The sequence below is a fragment of the Dipodomys merriami genome, unplaced genomic scaffold, assembly GCF_024711535.1.
Source record: "Dipodomys merriami isolate MVZ:Mamm:240054 unplaced genomic scaffold, mDipMer1.0.p SCAF_562, whole genome shotgun sequence".
NCBI classification, from domain to species: Eukaryota; Metazoa; Chordata; class Mammalia; order Rodentia; family Heteromyidae; genus Dipodomys; species Dipodomys merriami.
In genome coordinates this window covers 255,153-275,334 of record NW_027206138.1, presented here as the reverse complement: position 1 = coordinate 275,334, position 20,182 = coordinate 255,153, and the positions used below count along the sequence as shown (strand labels likewise).

At 39.6% G+C, this 20,182-nt stretch overlaps 1 long non-coding RNA gene across 1 annotated transcript in view; it reads right to left on the bottom strand.

Annotated features, from left to right (window-relative positions):
- The window catches only part of LOC138812331 (uncharacterized), a 52,058-nt gene extending 32,876 nt beyond the window's left edge, over positions 1-19,182 (bottom strand). The window contains exon 1 of the long non-coding RNA XR_011367589.1: positions 18,874-19,182. This is a non-coding gene — a long non-coding RNA (uncharacterized lncRNA). The remainder of the gene's footprint in view (positions 1-18,873) is intronic.
- Positions 19,183-20,182: the final 1,000 nt, after the last annotated feature.

The following is a 20,182-nucleotide window of genomic DNA, read 5'->3' as shown; positions in this document are numbered from 1 at the left end:
GTGATCCTAAGCTGGGTGGTGTTGAGATCTGAGGATTGGGGTTCAAAGCCAGCCCCGGTAGGAATGTCCCGGAGACACTTTTCTCCAATTTACTGCAAGAAAACTGGAAGCGGCACTGTGGCTCAAGTGGTAGAGCATTAGCCTTGAGCTGAATAGCAGAGGGACAGTGCCCAGGCCCAGAGTTCAAGTGCCAAGACCACCATCAACAAAAATACATAAGTAAAGGAAAGAAAAAAAATGTGATCTTATCCACCAGTTCATGGCTAGTATAATCCCTGCTCTCTCAAGATGGACTTTTTTTTCCAATTAAGTTCATGCTTTTATATCTGACTTGCATTTGAAACAGAATTATTCTTCCATTCTACTTTCTACAAAGTTGTGTCATTAGCAAGCGTTATTTAGAATATACTTTGTGTTCCACGTAGGCGTAATGCTTTTTCTATATCACTTTCATAAATCTACATACTGGACATGGATTTATTGCTTCAACGTGGTCTTATTTGTAGAGTCTTCTGTAGTGTATTGAACCCTTATACTTAAACATAGAATTTCTCTTTCTCTTATTATTGCTATAGTTAACATGAGTTAACAAATTCATGTACACTCGGGAAATAATGTGCAGCACATACACTCACACACAAAAAAAATGATCTGAGAACATTCTCCCCTTTAAAATTCGCCTTAATTTACAGAGAATTTACAAATTTTGAACTCAATATACTCATGGATAATGTATTTATAAGAAATATAAATTTCATATTTTCTCTTTACTAGTTGTCTCTGAAACACGTGTTAACACAGGTCCAAAGGTGTCCTTGTGTTATTTCGGTGAAGCCAGAAAACATTCATTATACCTCAAGCAGCACCATAGATTGTTCCTGAAAGTAATTGTTACTGGATGTGGAAACTGATCCCAGGAGAGGAATGGAACATAAAAGATTGATAAAGTTAAAATTAACTTGTGCTTTCCTTTTTACTGTAAAAGAAGAGAATCCAAAGGCTTGAAGGAAACTCTGTCCCTGACATTGTCTAGTGTGTTTTTACTCATATATAATTTTTCTGTAAACTTCTATTTGAGAGAATTACAGAAAGATTTAATGGGCCATTTGATGACCAGCATAGAACAAAAGGAGATAACGTTGTTTTAAATATGATCTACTGCAGGGGCTGGGAAGGTGGCTCAGTGCTAGAGCACTTGCCTTACTTGCCTGAGGCCCTAGGTTAGATTCCTCAGCACCGCATAAGCAAAAATAAGCCAGAAGTGGTGCTGTGGCTCAATTGGTAGATCGCTAGCCTTGAGTTGAAGAGCTGAGGTAAAGCGCCCACGACCTGAGTTCAGGCCCACGACTGGCACCCCCCCCCAAAAAAAAAATTCTACTGCAAAGAAACAAAGACATGTTAGTTTAAAAGTGTTTTAGGGATGGATATTTCACCCCTGAGATGATTCTTTTTTTTTTTTTGTCGGCCTTGGGGCTTGAACTCTGGGCCTGGGCACTGTCCCTCAGCTCTTCAGCTCAAGGCGATCGCTCAACCACTTGAGCTACAGCGCCACTTCCGGTTTTGTGGTAGTTTATTGGAGATAGGAGTCTCATGGTCTCTCCTGCCCTGGCTGGCTTTGAACTGCGATCCTCAGATCTCAGCCTCCTGAGTAGCTAGGATTACAGGTGTGAGCCACAGCTCCCGGCCCCTGAGATGATTCTTTTGTTGCAGGAGTCAGTTATCAATTCCTTTAGTTTGGTCCTGAGATCTCTAGAGCAATAAGGATTCAAAAAAGCATCTAGTGCGTATGATCAGCAAAAGGAGCCACTTTTCAGATCAGTACTCCTTTAAGAAGGGTCCCAATGAAATATCTGTTTTTTTGTTTTGTTTTGTTTTTTGTTTTTTGTGTTTTTTTTTAGCTTGTGTTGGTTCTGGGGCTTGAACCCAGAGGCTGGACCCTGTCCCTGAACAGTTTTCTTTCCTGCTCACCTACCCACAAAACTAGTACTCTACTGCTTGAACCAAAACTCCACTTCTGTATTTTTTGCTGTGTAATTACAGATAAGTGTTTGACAGACTCTCCTACCTGGTTTGGCTTTAAACTAAGATAGTAAGAAAGCCAAGTGACATCAATTGTATAGACTTCTCTTTTCAAAAAGAAATTTTAGATGAAGTTTATTGTAAAGCTAATATTTGACAATTTTTTCTTTCTTTATTAATGTGAGCATACCGTATAGAGGGGTTACAATTACATGGGCAGGATAACGAGTGCATTTCATATCAATCATTGTTGCCTCCTCTTTGTTTCCCCTTCCCATCTCTTCCCATATACCCCCTCCCCACACTTGATCCTCCCTCCCCACCAAAGTTGTAAAGTTCATTTTTCAACATAACGACTTGTACATCTCATTATTTCAATGGGTCCACCTGTATCCCTGGTTTAACAATTTTTTTTTGGAGAATATGTCCAGCAAAGAATCCATAACATAACTCAGCAAAAGTAGGTGCACTGAATCATTTTGGAATTATTCTCTTTTGCTTGGGAAGATTATTGATCTTGTCGTTCCTTTTGGGGAAACTTAAAGTCATATTTCACATTTTTTGTTGGTTGTGGGGCTTGAACTCTGATACTGGGTGCTTAGCTACAGCACCACTTCCTGGTTTCTGGTGGTTAATTGAAGGTTAGGGTCTCATGGACTGTCCTGACAAGGCTGGATTTGAACCACAATCCTCTGGTCTCAACCTCCTGAGTAGCTAGGATTAAAGGAGTAAACCACCAGCACCTGGCTCATATTTGCATTTATGTGCACTGAATGACACTGTGTAGACAAAGAATGGAAATTTTAACCAAATGATGACATTGCAGCACTTTAGAAAAATTGAAGTAGCAATAAATATGTCCTCCTTTTCCATTTTGTAACATTAATGACTGATGAGCTATGGGACCCTTACATTAGCATCCTGTGACATCTGAATAGGTGTATTTAGTATCAGGAAATGTTCATAGAGAAATATAGAAATAATATTTTTAGAAAGCAAAGGAGAGAAAGTATGAAAGAATAGCATAGAAGGAGATAGATTTATCAAACAGAGATTAAGAGCTAGCCTAAGAGATTTAGAATGCTAAAGGCAATGAGGAAAATCCTAGTTGACAACTAGTTCTACAATAACCAAAAATGATTCTCAAGAACAGTTTCTGGTATACCCTAATTACTATCATTTATTCCTTCTGTCTGGAGTTATTCCTTATTTTCTGTCACAACTATTAATTAACCTCTGCCTTTTGGGTGCCATAATTGACCAAAAAGATTTCAAGATTACACATAGCCTACTCTTCTCTTTCTGATTATCAATGATGACACAAATCCTGGAATCGTTGAATTTCCAGAGTTAAACTTTAACTGACATCTAAGCACATTCCTGGCATTAATTGCTGTGACTTAATGAACAAAACTTTTTTCAACACAGTAGCCTCATATAAGTAAAGTACATGAATCAGGTGTCAGTATGGAAGGACCAATTATATATTCCAAGTATGGGTTATTTATTTTGCATTTACTGTTTTTTTTTGTTTTTTTTTATTTGTTATTTTCTTTTTGCCAGTCGAGGGGCTTAAACTGAGGGGTAGGGAATTTTCCTGAGCTTTTTTTTTTCTTCTTGCTCAGTGCTCGCTCTCTATCACTTGAGGCACAGCACCACTTCCAGTGGGGTTTTTTATGTGTTACTAAGGAATTGAACCCAGAGTTTCATGGATGGTAGGCAATCACCGTACCATGAAGCCACATTCCCAGAGCCCTAAATAACTTTAAGATGGCAATACATTTTCATTACGTAACTAAGTATCATAATTTTGGCCAGGTGCTAGAAAATGATGTAGAAAAAAATACAATACAATAAGTCTAGTAAGGCTGGATGGACAATGAAGAACTCTCACGGTGTAGCCAGGGAACATAGGTGCTTATCTCATGGAGCTGTTTCAACAAGCTGAGCGAGACAGCTCCTGACCCAGAGCCAACCTCCAGAATGAGAGGGCCTCCTTGGGTTCCAGCCACATGGGGATGCTGGGCCCCCTCCTCCAGCACCCATTCAACCAGTTCTTGTGAGAGATAGAGAAAAAAAGTCAAAATTACAATTAAGTCTGGTGCCAGTAGCTCAGAATTCTAATCCTAAGTACACAGGATGCTTGGATATGAGGATCATGGTTCATAAACAGCCCAGGCAGGAACGTCTGTGAGACTCTTACTCCAAAGAGCCACCATAAAATCAGAAGTAGTGCTCTGGGCTCAAGTGGTAGAGCACTAGCCTTTGGCTGAGGCTCTCAGGAACATCACCTATGCCTAGAGTTCCAGCCCCACGACTGACAAGAAGTGGACTTCCTACCACAAGAAGTGGATTGAATAGCACCCATTGTCCTAGGGAGCAAGGTAGCGAAGTCAGGCAGAGCTTCCTGTGAAGTTGAAGTCATAACTAGTTCACCTGGCTTCTCTCTGCCTTGGTTTCACCAGCTGCAAAACTCAACATAGTGAAGGATCCTCTTCCTCATGGGTATAGGGTAATTATGAAAGAGGGCAATGTTTTGTTTCATAATCCCACATCTGTTACACAATTAACAGGCCCCACCTGAGCCCTTTTCGGCTACCTTCCTGTTATTTGCTCACAGAATTGCGGAGAACCTTATCTAAAGGCTGCTCCCTCTGTACCTAGCCATGCTCCAGAGTTCCCTCTGTATAAATCCTTTGTTTCCTCATAACTCCTCTGAGGACAATGAGGTCTAATGGTTTTGACCCTACCCAGAGCTTCACCTGTGGTCAAGAATCAACTGCTGTGATTTTTTTTTGCCTGCTCAAACTGACTTAAGAAACAATTCAAGCCACAGGAAAATCAAACACCACAAGCAGACCAGAGACTCCAACAAGAGACAGGTTAAGGACAGAAGGGAGATACAGGATCTTCCAATTCCCCCACCCCCCCAAAAAAATCAAATAACTCTTTTTTTTTTACATTTTATAAATTTTTTTCTAAAAGTTTTTTTTTTTTAACTTTAATTTTTTTCTATTAATTTTTTCTTCCTCTCATAATTTTTATTTTAGAGGATATGTGTGTGTACTTTTTTTTCTCTTTAAAAATTTTTTTTGTTTAGCTGTACTGATCATTTGATCCTTTCTTTCTTTCCTTCTCACTCTTTTCACTTTTTCTTCTTTTTCATTCTTCTTTGGATGACTTAATTGTTGTTCTGCTCATCCTGAGATATGCCAATAGTTGATTATTAGACGTCATTGTGTACAAACTTCATCCAGAAATTTATTACTCAATTTAAAACCTCTTAGACTTAAATTCCTTAATAGCAGTATTACCTCTTTATAGGTACATAATATTTTAAGCATGTTTATTTTTAAGTTTTTCACGTCTCCTTTATATCCCTCCCCTTCTCTTATTCTATCCACATTCTTCTCTAAATATTACGTTTTCATTTTGCATAATTTTTAAATGTTGCACTTCTTAATTTTTAATTTTTGTTTTTCTATTTTTCTTGTCTTTTCTTTCTCTTTCTTCTTATTTTCTCTCTCTCTACTATCATTCTATCCAACCTATTTCCTGCTTTGAGATTAGGATTTAGTTAATTTAACTCTCCCACTGCCTTTCCACATCCCTATATGCCGATTTTTACCCATATCTCTACCTAAACTTAATAATTTCTGTTTGCCAAATTCTTCTTTGCGGTTTGTAGCCCCTTAATACATAGTTGTTTGATGTTGAATATGTATATCTGTTGAACTAGATTGTATCTGCAGATTTTTGACAGTGAAACTGCAAACTGTGGTTGATGCTTGCCTTAAAATAGTGTGCTAGCACAAAACCAGCGTTACTTTCATCCCAAATGGGCAGAGCAACCTGGAAAAACACAAGAAAAATGGCAAGTCCGGGTATCAAACTCCCACTCATGATAATCAGGGGTAAGAAAAGATAATCAATAATCCAGAGGAGAGTTCTCAAAAAGCTCTACAAACACTACTGGTAAATATAGTAAATGAAAAGATTGAAAACCTGCAAAGGACTCTGAATGAGCGTGATAGGGAGAGAGAGGAGGCAAAACAAAATTTAATACAAGAATATCATGAGAGTGAGGAAGCTACTCAAATATTGATACATAATTGCATGAGCAGATTCAGAACACTCAGAGAAATAAAGGAATGTCGTAAGCAGGCTGAGATCACTCAAAGAGAACTACAGGGACTGCGTGAATGTGAGCAAGCTAATCAGAGAGAAATACGGGAATTGAGAAAGCGGGATGAGAATGCAGAATGATCACTAAAGGCATTCATGGAATCTATAAACAGAGAACTGAAAGATGTCAGCTAGACAACAAAGGGAATGTTGAATGGAACCCATCAGGAGGAATGGGAATAAAGAATCAACTAAATAATTTGAGAATAAACACTGACAACCAAATTAAGGAAGTAAAGAAGTTCACACAAGATCTAAAATAATGCTCCAACAAAGAATTTGAAGCCATCAAAGCTGACCAACTAGAAGAAAAAGAAATTTAAAACAAAGTATAAAGTCTTGATAGTAGGTTAGGTCATGCAGAAGATCGAATCTCGGAGATTGAAGACAGCCTAGATATTATAGAGAAAGGACATACAACCATCCAAGACAAATCCAAGAAATATGATAGATCTATTCAACACTGGGAAGACACCATCAGAAGGCCTAATCTGAGGATAATGGGTGTAGGGGGGAACCGAGAAACAGAAGTTAATGGTCTAGGAAATTTGTTTAACAGGATCCTAGCAGAGAACTTCGCAAACATGCAAAAATATAGGCCATTCAGATACAAGAAGATTTTAGAACTCCAAAAAGACCAGACCAATATAGGACATCCCACCATCAAATTATAATCCACGCATGATCAATTCAGACCAAAGAAAAGATCCTTAAAGCTGTCAAGGAGAAAAGGTTAATCACCTCTAAAGGGAAACCAAGTAGAATCACCTCAGATTTCTCAGCGGAAACAATCATAGCAAGAAGAGCCTAGAATGATGTATACCATGTCCTAAAGACAAACAATTATCAACCAAAATTCTGTACTCAGCTAAACTCTCCTTCATAACTGGAGGTCAAATAAAAACCTTCCATAGAAAAGAAAAATTAAGACAATATATCTCCACCAAACAAGCTCTACAAAACATTGTTAAAGACGTCGTACACGTAGAAAACTAACGAGATAACAATAAATGCCAGGAAATCGCACCCAAACTGAGAATCCAAGAACCATAAGAAGAACCCAGTTGACGCAGCCCCCAAGAAGATGGATAAAATGACAGGTACTCCCAAATACCTCAGTCCTATCTCTCAACATTAACAACTTAACTCTCCAATTAAGATACTTAGACTATCTAGTAGGATTAAAAAGCAAGATCCTTCTATCTGCTGCCTTCAGGAGTCACATCTTGCCCATAAAAATAAACACATTTTGAATGTGAAATGCTAGAACAAATCTACCAAGCAAACGGCCCACATAAAAAGGTGAGAATTGCAATCCTAATATCAGATATAAGAGACTTCAAATTAAAATACATGAGAAGAGATAAAGAAGGTTATTACATACTAATTAAGGGATCTCTCCTTCAGGAGAATATTACAATTCTAAATATCTATTCGCCAAACAACGGAAGACCCAAATTTATCCAAGAAACAGCACTTTCCCTCAAATCTCACTTAGATACACAGACATTAATTGTTGGGGAATTTAACACACCACTCTCCCCACTAGATAGATCAACTCAGCAAAAACTCAACAGAGAAACTGGAGATCTAAAAAACTGCATAGATCAACTACAATTCACAGATTTCACCCAGCAGCATCAGAATACACATTTTTCTCAGCAGCACATGGAACATCTTTGAAAATAGAACACATTTTAGTCCACAAAACAAACGTCCAAATTCAGAAACATTGAAGTTATACCTTGCATTCTCTCAGGCCACGAGGGAATAAAATTAATCTCAACACCAAAAGCCACCAGAGAAAATCCTGTAACACATGGAGGCTGAAGAACATACTGCTGAATCAAGAGTGGGTCATGGAAGAGATTAGAAAGGAAATTCAAATGTTCATGAACACACAAATTACCAGCTCCTTTGGGACACAGCAAAGGCAGTACTCAGGGGCAAGTTTATAGCTCTGAGTTCCTACATCAACAAATTGGAGAGATCTGAAACCAACAATGTAGTGACACATCTAAACCTCCTTGAAAAAGAGCACAAAGATAAACCCAAATCCAGTAGATGCAAAGAAATAATTAAAATTTAATCATAATTAAATGAATTAGAATCCAAAAAAACTATAAAAAGTATCAACAAAACAAAGAGTTGGTTCTTCGAAAATAACAAACCTCCCACCTAAGAAAAGTACAGGACCAGATGGCTTTACAGCAGAATACTATAAGGCCTTCAAAACAGAGCTCACACCAATAGTCCTCCAAATCTTCAATGAAATTGAAAGAGAAAGTTCACTACTGAACTTATTCTATAAAGGCATCATAACTCTCATCCCAAAACCAGGCAGGAACTTATCACAGAAAGATAAATATAGACCCATTTCTTTGATGAACATTGATGCAAAACTTCTCAACAAAATTTTGGCTAATTTACTTCAACAATTTATCCAAAAAATCCTACACCATGATTAAATAGGATTAATTTCAGGGATGGACAGCTGGGTCAATATTCACAAATCAATTAATATAATTCATCACATCAACAGGAGCAAGGATAAGAAACACATGGTTATCTTAATAGTTGCAGAAAAAGCATTTGACAAGATCCAACGCCTCTTTAGATGAAGGATCTGGAAAAATTAGGAATCCATGGAACTTTCTTCAATACAATAAAGACTATATATGACAAATCTACAGCCAGTACTATACTTAGTGGTGAAAAAAAAAGCCATTTCCTCTTAACTCAGAAACGAGACAAGAATGTCCACTCTCTCCATTTCTCTTCAATCTAGCATTAGAATGCCTAGCCCCTAAAGGGGCTCCAAATAGGGAAAGAAGAAGTAAAACTCTCCCTTTTTGCAGATGTCATGATCTTGTATTTAAAGAACCCCATAGACGCCACTCCCAAATTACTCAAGCTGATTCAAAACTTTGACAAAGTAGCAGGGTATAAAATTAACCCACAAAAAAGCAATGGCTTTTCTCTATACCAACAATGAGAAAATTGTGGCTAAAATTAGGAAAGCATCTCCATTCGTAATAGTCCCACAAAAAATAAAATACCTAGGAATTAACTTAACCAAAGAAGTGAAGGATCTCTATGATGAAAATTTTAAAAACCTGAAAAAGGAAATCAAAAGAGATCTTAGAAAGTGGCAGAAACTCCCATGCTCCTGGATTGGAAAGGTAAACATCGTGAAAATGGCCATCCTTCCCAAGGCTCTCTACAAATTAAATGTGATACCTATCCATATTCCAACCTTATTCTTCAAGGAAATAGAAGAGGCAATCCAATAATTCATAGTGGACGAAATAGAAGATCCTAAATATCAAATATGATCCTCAACAGAAAGAACAGTCCTGGAGGAATATCAATACCAAATTTCAAACTCTACTACAAAGCCATAGTAATCAAAACAGCTTGGTAAGGCACAAGAACACACCTCAGGACTAATGGAATAGAATTAAAAACCCAGAAATGAACCTACATACCTATAGCCATTTAATATTTGATAAGGGAGCTAACAAAATAGAATGGAAGAAAGACAGCTTCTTCAGTATATGGTGCTGGCAAAATTGGTTAACTACTTGTAGAAAACTAAAACTAGATCCTTATATATCACTCTGCACCAGAATCAACTCCAAATGAATCAAATAAATCAGAGTCAATTAGACACCCTGAAAACATTACAAGGGAATAGGAGAAATCCTAGGTCTCCTTGGCACAGGCTGAAATTTTCTTAATAGAGACCCAGAAACACAAGAAATCAAAGAAAGGTTGGACAAATGGGATTGCGTGAAATTGCAGAGCTTCCGAATGGCAAAGGACATAACTAGTAAGATCATTATAAAGCCCATGAATTGGGAGAAAATCTTCACTAACCATACAACGGACAAGGGTCTCATATTTAAAGTATACCTGGAACTCAAAAAATTAAGTCCCACAACAACAAATCTTCAAAGAAACAACTGCCCAATAAATAAGTGGGCTAAAGACTTAAAAAGAAACTTCTCTGTAGAGGAAAAGAGGATGGCCGATAGACACATGAAGAAATGCTCAACCTCTCTAGCCATAAAAGAAATGCAAATCAAAACAAAATCGAGATACCACCTCACCCCAGTTAGAATGGCTATAATCAAGAACTCTGATTGCCGCGGACCGGGTTCTGTCGGGACGACGAAGGATACCTAGGGGAGGAACCTGGAATAGGACGGGGAGATGGCAAACAGACAACTCACACACATTAGGAGTGGATGCTGAGTGCTGAGTGCGATTTAATGCAGAGGATAACAAACTTTTATAGCAAAAGTCTCCATAAGAAAGGGCAAAAGGTTACATAATCTTGCTGCAGGGCTTCATTCTTGGGCGGTCACCAGCTGGTCGCCTGATAAGCACTTGTTTCCGGCTTCACCTCTATTTTTAAGAAATACAATTGGTTTCGATGATTGTCACCAATTAACCACTACTTTTTTCTATAGAGGCCTTAACTGTCCCATTAAGATCTTTCCTGTTCCTTCTTTAATAGTAAGGTCAGGGAGGCCTAGATCTATACTTTTTTCTATAGAGGCCTTAACTGTCCCATTAAGATCTTTCCTGTTCCTTCTTTAATAGTAAGCACCAAGGAGACTTAGATTTAGCAAGTCTCTTAGTAAATGAGGAAGTTCTTTCTCCTAAGTAGTTATCTCAGCAATTGCCATACATTCTTTCTGTTCTAGCCGTGCCTACAACTTTTTGTAAATTTCTTACAATTCCTTCTGCTGGAGTGACTTTGTGAAACCCCCAATACTTTTATATTTACTTATAACTTGTCTACTAGCCTCCATAAGAGGGGTTTCAGGGTAGCACTGAACTCTGGTGAGTTAGTCATATTTTTAAGACACTCATCAGATATTGGAGTCGTCAACACTCTTAAGAAAGAGCTTTGAATAAGGGAACGTTGACAATGAGTAAGTACAATGAGCAGTAGAAACAGTAAAAGATTAATAGGCACTCTTATGAGGAAAAGATAGGCAGAAACACATCTTTTCCAGGGGTTTTGCCAGCCTTTTCCCAGGAGTAGGCCTCTTAGAAGCCCTATTCTCCAAGGTAGACTTCGGTGAAGTCCCAAAACTTGGAGATAGGTTTCTGTAAAGCCCCATTCTCTGAGGTAGACTTCGGTGAAGTCCCAAAACTCAGAGATGGGTCTCGAGGCCCCTACCATGGTCTGATAGATGGTTTCCCATGCTAAGCAGACTCTACTGGGGTCGGCGTGGCATTTGCCCCTTTTTTTTTTTTTTTTTTTTTTTTTTTTTTTTTAAATTTTCACCAGTCCTGACTCCGTGTATCAATTTTATACCAGCTGTCCTTGTAAGCTCCAATTTTAAGACATACTCATACCATTTGCGACATACTTAAACTTTCTGAGGTTTGTCTTAAAGACAATCCTTACTTTTCAAATTTCCCCAATTCTCTTTCCAAGGCTTTCTTTACTTCCTTCTTTCTTTACAATTCCTTTCCCAAGGCTTTCTTTACCACCCTCTTTCTTTACAATCTCTTGTCCATCTTTGTGGCTGTAGTTTAAAACTGCCCAATTTTCCTTTGGCTTGCGGAACCTTTATCTTAGAACAGCTTTAAGGCACCACAATGATGCAGAAGCTTGCTAGATTTTAAGGCTAAGAGTATTACCTCTATTGATAACACACTCAGGTTATTACCATATCAGAGTCAAACTAGGCTGTGACCCTAGAGTGGATTTCCAGTCACTATGCACTGAAGTGCCTAAGACAAGCAAGCCAGTGATATCCTTGTCCCCAATATCCACTGTGGGAATAGAGAGGGTTTCTGGATATCACCCAAAAGAATGTCCCACAAGATCTTAGATTTAGCAGCTTTCAACCAGGAAGCAGATTCAGGTGATGGAATCAAGCAGGAGTATCTCTGGTTGACTGTCAGGCCGTCGTTGAACTTTACCCATTAAGGTGTTCAGCAGTAGCAGTAGCAGCAACACGGTCTCTCGTGCTGGGCTGCAAATTCCTACACAGACTGGTTAAGGATGCAAGTAATACATAGGCTTGGCAGGCTGTGACTCCGTTGGTTTCTAAGAACATTTAGACAATAGCCCAGGACAATTTACCAAAATAACTTTTTTTTTTTTTTTTTTACTAACCAGATTTTTTTTTTTTTTTTATAAATAGACACAGAAGGCTTAGTCTTGTAACCATCTCTGACAAATGCAGTCTCCACACTTGCACACCTACAGCTGTTAACACTATTCTTTATGCCTTTTTCTAAAAAAAATTATTTTATCTATTTTGCCTCATTTTTTCAAAACTGACTCTGGACCCTTGATCTTAAAATGGGGGTAGAAGGGCGAAGGTCAATCTTCTGTAACTTCTTCAAGCTGACTTTAGGGGCGTTGATCTTACCTAGCCAGGAGCCTATAACCTTAGCCTATTTTACAAAGAGGCCATCAGGGTTAGATGTCATTAAGAACAATATTTAACTTTTGACAACTGCACAGACCTTTTCTCCAGCTATAGCAGTGTAGCTTGTTTAGCACTCTGGTTTGTAAAAGCATCTTTCTGGATGACTTAGGAATGTGATCTCTAGTGACCCTAACACAATGCCTGAGTTACCTTTGCAGGCCTTTAGACAGATATCAATAGAAACGCACTCTCAGGTTTACAAACTTTTTCCTGAGAAGATGAATTTCATGTAACTAGTGTCAGCTCAATAGTAACTGCCAATTAGAGCTTTTGGCACATAAAGGGGTTAAGATTTAAACTATCTCCCACATTTTATAACATTAGCTTTTTACTATCACAGAGGACTGGCAAGTTCTTGTCCCTTACAAGGTAGTCATGAACATTAGGCATGCTTATAAACTCTTCCCATGACCTCCCGGCTCTGACCGGTTTTGAAGGGCCATGCACAAATGACTCTAGGATCTGACATTTCTGCCATCCAAGCAGTGGCTTACTGCCTCTGGATGCTCCACCATTGTTTTTGTCCCAGGAGTGTCTTCTCTACATTGGGATAAATGCCTCATTGGCATTTTCCTTAGCTGGTTGTTGGACTTGAACTCGGGGCCTGAGCACTGTCCCTCAGCTCTACAGCTCAAGGCTAGCACTCTGCCACTTTGAGTCCCAGACTCGGGGCTTGAATGCTGTCCCCTAACTTTTCAGTCCAGGGCTAGTACTCTGCCACTGTGAGTCTCCAGCTTGGGGCTTGAGTACTGTCCCCTGACTCTTCAGTCCAGGGCTAGTACTCTGCTGGCTGAATAGAGGTGACAGCCTCTCAGGGACGTTTTTCTGCCCGGGCTGGCTTTGAACCAGTTTGCAGATCACTGAGTCTTATAAAAGGCCATTTTACTCCAATTAAAAGCAACAAGGTGGTCAACATAGAAGTAGCTTTTAAGCATGCACTTACCTGACACTTATTAAGAGTCAAAGTTACATCTGACAAACTGTAAGAATCCTCTGTGCTTTGCTTTGGGCTTGCTGGAAACTTAAAAAACCTGTAAGAGCAAACTAGAATAGCAATCATTTTGATAATCCTATTTTTTTTTTTTTTTTTTTTGCACATTGAGGCCAATGTCAAGAATGATTTTACATTTAAACTATATATCCAAAAATCCATTCCCTATTTTTTTAAACCTCTTATTAATCACCTTTAATATTTTATACTTTAGTTTTCATTTGCATTTTGAAAAGATCCCTTGAAATCTTGAGGCCAAGTGTCACTCATTGCCTCTTGGCTGCTTGTTTTAAAACAGACACACATTAAGATTTTTAAACTCAAATGACAATTTTCCTTAATGCAAGAATTACAGTCACCTTTACTATACCACAAAGCTAGATTTAACATCTTTATAACTTTTAAAAACATCCTAATTGTAGAACATAATTGAAAGTAAGCCACATTATACAAATAACTTTTTGCCCTCTTTTTAAGGCCTTCCTAATTTTAATGTTAACACATCCAAGGGAAAGTTTTTCCAGTACTAATCAGATCATCACACCACTCATTTTAACCATCATGTTTTCAGTGTCTATCTGCAGGGAAAAGAGACAGAACAACGATGGGCCACTTGGCCCCTCCTATGGAATGGCCACACACTCTATCTGACTCTTTAGGGTTAGATGAACTGCGTTTGTGCCAGCTTGCCTCACCATGCGTGGACTCCTCCCAGGGCCTGTCCCACTGCATGACCAGCTGAACTGCACTTCTGCTTGTTCACCCTTCACCTCTAAAGATAGGTCTTCTGTTGGTTTCTAAGTTTTTCCCTGTCTCTTCTCTTGGTTCTCAAATGAAATACAGTTTTAGATAGACAGAACAGGTAACATCTTTGACAGTGTTAAACTAACCTTTACATTTAAATTTCTAATATTTATCCCCAAATTTTAGCCAAGGGAATTAGACCCCAAACAGCCAATGCATTTTTGTTAAGCCAGATAACTTGATTACAGTATAAACAGTCTTATGCATTTTAAAATATTAGTTTTTAAAATACCAGATTTTCTAATTTGCAAGTTAAAGAACCTTTTAAAAAGCCATTTAAAACAATGTGAAGATTTTTAAAATTTTTGGTAATGTCCAAACCTCATAACCTTTTGAATTTTTAAATTAAAACTCACCCAATTGTTACAGCATGCTGACAATTTTTTATCTTTGAACACGTTCACAAACACACACAAAACACACAGATCTTAAAGCGCGCAAAAATAAAAATCAGTTGTACGTACATTATTTAAAGTTTTTAAACAAAAATTTAAGACAGTAGTTCTTTTAAAATAGGTACCTTTGCTGGGCTTAATTTTCCCAGAGCTTGCTTATCTAGCAAGGCAATTCACTAATTAGTCTTTTGAATCTCTGTGCTGTTCTCATTCAGCAAACTGAATCCAGAGTCTGCTGAGTGAGCCTGTCACACTCACCCAAATCTTCCCTACCTCAGAAAACATAAAACGAACACACACACTAAACAAGACAAACAAGTGGCCACAAAGACAAAATTAGGTCTCAGTGAATGGGATGACATCTCACCACTTACCAGGGGACTAGAACCCCCTCTACTTATTCTAGAGAATTTTTCTTTTTAGATTCTTCTGAGATTTTCAATTATACTGAAATTATACCCCCTCTCTTTTACCTCTTTGAAATGATTGAGCAGGAGGTTGAGAGGAGTAAGCTTGCTTTGTCCTTGCCCCATCTCTGGGACAAGGAGTGTCCAAATTAATAAAACTGAGATAAGAAAGAAAAAGAAGTTAAAATTACACACACATACACACACACCACATACGGGGGTTGGTAATGTATGTGCACTTGGTCACGCTTTCTCTGGGGAGGTGGGCAATCTGGTCCGGGCACTCCTGTAATTCTAAAAGGGTGGAAGGGGCAATTAAGTGGGAAATGCGCACTCTTCCTCTGGGTCTAGGGGATCAGTAAGCCCCTCATCCACCAGCCCCAGGGCTGCGTGCCTAAGATTCAAATTAGAGTTAATAGAAGACATATACGCACACTCAAGACAGACAGCAAGCGCGTCAGACTGCTGGTCAGACAGTCTGTCCAGAAGGGCTTCCAACCAGAGAGAATCGGCCAATCGGGGGGACTCGAACCCCCTCTACCCGATCTCGAGGACAGCCCCACCCAGGGGTCCAGGGGACGTCTCCCACTGGCCCCACTGGCAGTCTTATAGCGCGTCCGCCAAGACTCTCCGCCAGCCCCAAGACCACACCTGCAGGCAGGCTTTCACCATTCCTGAAATATGAAAATTGTATCAAATGATCTAACTGTTTCTTATTCTCTTGGGGAGGGGCTGGTTGCCCCTCTGTCCGTTTTTTGTTTCCTCTCAAAGGAGGAGTTCCCTCTTTATGGAACTTAGATTTACATTCACTTTTTCAGTGGTTTCCTTTTTCCATTTTTTTTTTGTTTCCTCTCAAAGGAGGAGTTCCGTCTTTATGGAACTTAGATTTACATTCACTTTTTCAATGGTTCCCTTTTTCCGTTTTTTGTTTCCTCTCAAAGGAGGAGTTCCGTCTTTATGGAACTTAGATTTACATTCACTTTTCCAATGGTTTCCTTTTTCCTGCGGGAACCAAGGATTAGTTTGTTCTCCCACTGCTACTGTGGAGTATATGTTTTAAAATAGAGACAAACTATCCTTATTCTTAGAAGATGAACTCCCCATGATTTGCTCGTTATCTTTCTCAGTCACAACTGAGGGGCCTGCAGCACCCCAACGAGCTTCTGACTACTATTCCAGGTGAAAAGAAAAGAGAGAGAGAGAGAGATAGATGCTTACCTCCCAAGGTTCCTTGACTGAAGAAACTGCTTCTTGCCCCGCTCTGAGCCCCACGTTGGGCGCCACCTGCCGCGGACCGGGTTCTGTCGGGACGACGAAGGATACCTAGGGGAGGAACCTGGAATAGGACGGGGAGATGGCAAACAGACAACTCACACACATTAGGAGTGGATGCTGAGTGCTGAGTGCGATTTAATGCAGAGGATAACAAACTTTTATAGCAAAAGTCTCCATAAGAAAGGGCAAAAGGTTACATAATCTTGCTGCAGGGCTTCATTCTTGGGCGGTCACCAGCTGGTCGCCTGATAAGCACTTGTTTCCGGCTTCACCTCTATTTTTAAGAAATACAATTGGTTTCGATGATTGTCACCAATTAACCACTACTTTTTTCTATAGAGGCCTTAACTGTCCCATTAAGATCTTTCCTGTTCCTTCTTTAATAGTAAGGTCAGGGAGGCCTAGATCTATACTTTTTTCTATAGAGGCCTTAACTGTCCCATTAAGATCTTTCCTGTTCCTTCTTTAATAGTAAGCACCAAGGAGACTTAGATTTAGCAAGTCTCTTAGTAAATGAGGAAGTTCTTTCTCCTAAGTAGTTATCTCAGCAATTGCCATACATTCTTTCTGTTCTAGCCTGCCTACAACTTTTTGTAAATTTCTTACAATTCCTTCTGCTGGAGTGACTTTGTGAAACCCCCAATACTTTTATATTTACTTATAACTTGTCTACTAGCCTCCATAAGAGGGGTTTCAGGGTAGCACTGAACTCTGGTGAGTTAGTCATATTTTTAAGACACTCATCAGATATTGGAGTCGTCAACACTCTTAAGAAAGAGCTTTGAATAAGGGAACGTTGACAATGAGTAAGTACAATGAGCAGTAGAAACAGTAAAAGATTAATAGGCACTCTTATGAGGAAAAGATAGGCAGAAACACATCTTTTCCAGGGGTTTTGCCAGCCTTTTCCCAGGAGTAGGCCTCTTAGAAGCCCTATTCTCCAAGGTAGACTTCGGTGAAGTCCCAAAACTTGGAGATAGGTTTCTGTAAAGCCCCATTCTCTGAGGTAGACTTCGGTGAAGTCCCAAAACTCAGAGATGGGTCTCGAGGCCCCTATCATGGTCTGATAGATGGTTTCCCATGCTAAGCAGACTCTACTGGGGTCGGCGTGGCATCTGATAACAACAGATTCTGGAAGGGATGTGGACAGAAGGGAACCTTACTATATTGTTGGTGTGAGTGTAAATTTGTTCAACCACTTCGAAAGCAGTATAGAGGTTCCTCAAAAGACTCCACATAGAGCTGCCCTATGATCCAGCAATCCCAATTTGGGCACTTACCCAAATGTTCACAAACAAGACCTCAATAAAGCTACCAGCACAACTATGTTTATTGCAGCCTTTTTTTTTTTTTTTTTTTTTTACCATAGCTAAGATATGGAACCAACCGAGATGCCCCTCGGTAGATGAATGGATCAACAATATGGGGTATATATACACAATGGAATTCTATGCCTCCATCAGAATGAATGACATTGCTCTATTTGTTAGGAAATGGAAAGACTTGGAAAAAATTATATTAAGTGAAGTAAGCCAGGCCCAAATAAACATAGGTCCCATGGTTTCCCTTATTTGCAATAACTAGTATATATCTGAGTCAAGCAGAAAATTTCCAATAAGTTCATGTTAGGAAAATGAACCCTAAGGTGTGTATTCAAATTTTTTTCTTTTATACGATTGTTTCTAGTACATTTATAAGATTATTTCTTTGTTGCTTTTTATGTCGCTCCCTCACGGTACAATCCCTGCTTACACTGTTTTTGATGTTATAATTTATGGAGGGGAAGGGAAAAAACAAATCGTTTAAATAGGGATTACAGGTGGACCCATTGCAACAATGAGACGTCGAATTTGTATGTCAAAAATGAACTTTACCACTTTGGTAGGGGGAGGTGGAGGATCGGGTAAGGGTGAGGGGGGAGGATGGGATGGGAAGGGGAAACGAAGGAGGAGGCTACAATGCTTGATTAGAAATGTACTCATTATCTTCCCCATGTAATTTTAAACCCTCTGTACAGTATTTTCACAATTAAAAAAAAGAAAAAAATGATTCGGCTGCTGTGGAGTAAAAGTTAGGGATAATCCATCTAAATCAATGATTGTGTATGTTGCTAAATGTCTACCATCCCAATTACAGAGTTCCAGGCCTGGTGGAGCATACCTGTCACAGAAAGGAGGGCCTCTATCCAGTCCAGCCAGAGCCAGGCTCTGCTTCAGAAATGCCCAAGACAGAAAGGTGGCTCCTCACAGACAGGGAGAGGACACAGGTAGGGGGTCATGGTGCCCCCAGAGGGGTATCTGACCCAGGGTAAGGGTGGTTTTGCGGCAGCTACTCACAAGTGCTCCTGGGAGAAGTTGCTTGAGGCTGCTCCAGGTGGGGCCAGCAGCAATGGCAGTGGCATTGCAGACACATGGCCTCAGAGAAGAGAACCAGACCCAGGGACCAGGTTGGGGCTTTACATGCCCTGGCAGGGTGCCATTTCCTGATGTTTGAAATTCCGAACCTTGGGAAGGCAGGGAGGGGGCTGGGGTGTGGGCAGGCATCTCAATTTCCTTCTATATTCCAGTCACCTTGAGTCTCTTCTCACCACTCAGCCATCTCTACCTTCCTCAACTGCTGGTAGTGGTGTAAACTAACAGAGGGAATCCTGGTGCTACCAGGCAGCATGGAATGTGGGCGTGGCCACCATTCTTGTATCTCTTTGGTCATAAAGAACAATGAAAGAATGAGGGTGTGGCCAGAATCCTGTGATGCAAACAGTATGTGAGGAGTCAAGAAGATAGCAGCTCCCCTAGCCCTTTTCCCAGGGAACAATGTCCAATTCAGTTGGAGACAAGAGGGTGACCTGCTTTAGCCGGATGGCTGCACAGATTGTTGTGTATGGCTGTGTGTTCCCAGTCCCAGACCTTGAACTGAGGATATGGGCACAGTCTGTGATCTGCTTTTGCTCAAGGCTGGCCTTGTACACTGGAGCCACAGGGATTCTGGCTTTGTTGGCACTGAAGTTGGACTTTCCTTCCTAGGGTGACTTTGACCATGATCCTCCCATCACAGCCTTGTAAGTATCAAGGACGACTGTTGAGAGCCACTGGTGCCTGCCTAATCATTGGTCTTACTGATGTTCTTGGACAGACTGGTGAGTTCCATATCCTTGGGTTTAAGTGGTGGGAGCTGTAGCCCACAGTTGGAATCCTGGTCCTGCCACCTCCAAATGGAAGGCTATCCTTAGAAACTTATTCCTGTCCATATGATTACCAATGGAATATGATGTATGTCATGACTGAAATAGCATTTCTTCAATGATTCTAGGATAAAATTATATACAATTATGTTATAGGACACTAATCAATGTTAATTAATGCTTTATGAAGCATTTAAACAATCACATTCATAAAATGGAGGCATAATGAAATACCTAGGAATTACTATACTATTACATAATATAAAGGTGCCATTTTTCTGCCAGGACTGGGATTGGAACCTGTGGCCTTGGTAACTCTGTTGCACAGTGTGGGAAGGGGAAGCTGGCTTCCTTGAAGTCAAGAAATTCAACTCTGTTCTTTAGGCCTGAAATAGATCCCCACCACTTGAAAACATCCTATTCATGTACAATTTACATATATGATTTATATTTATATACATATG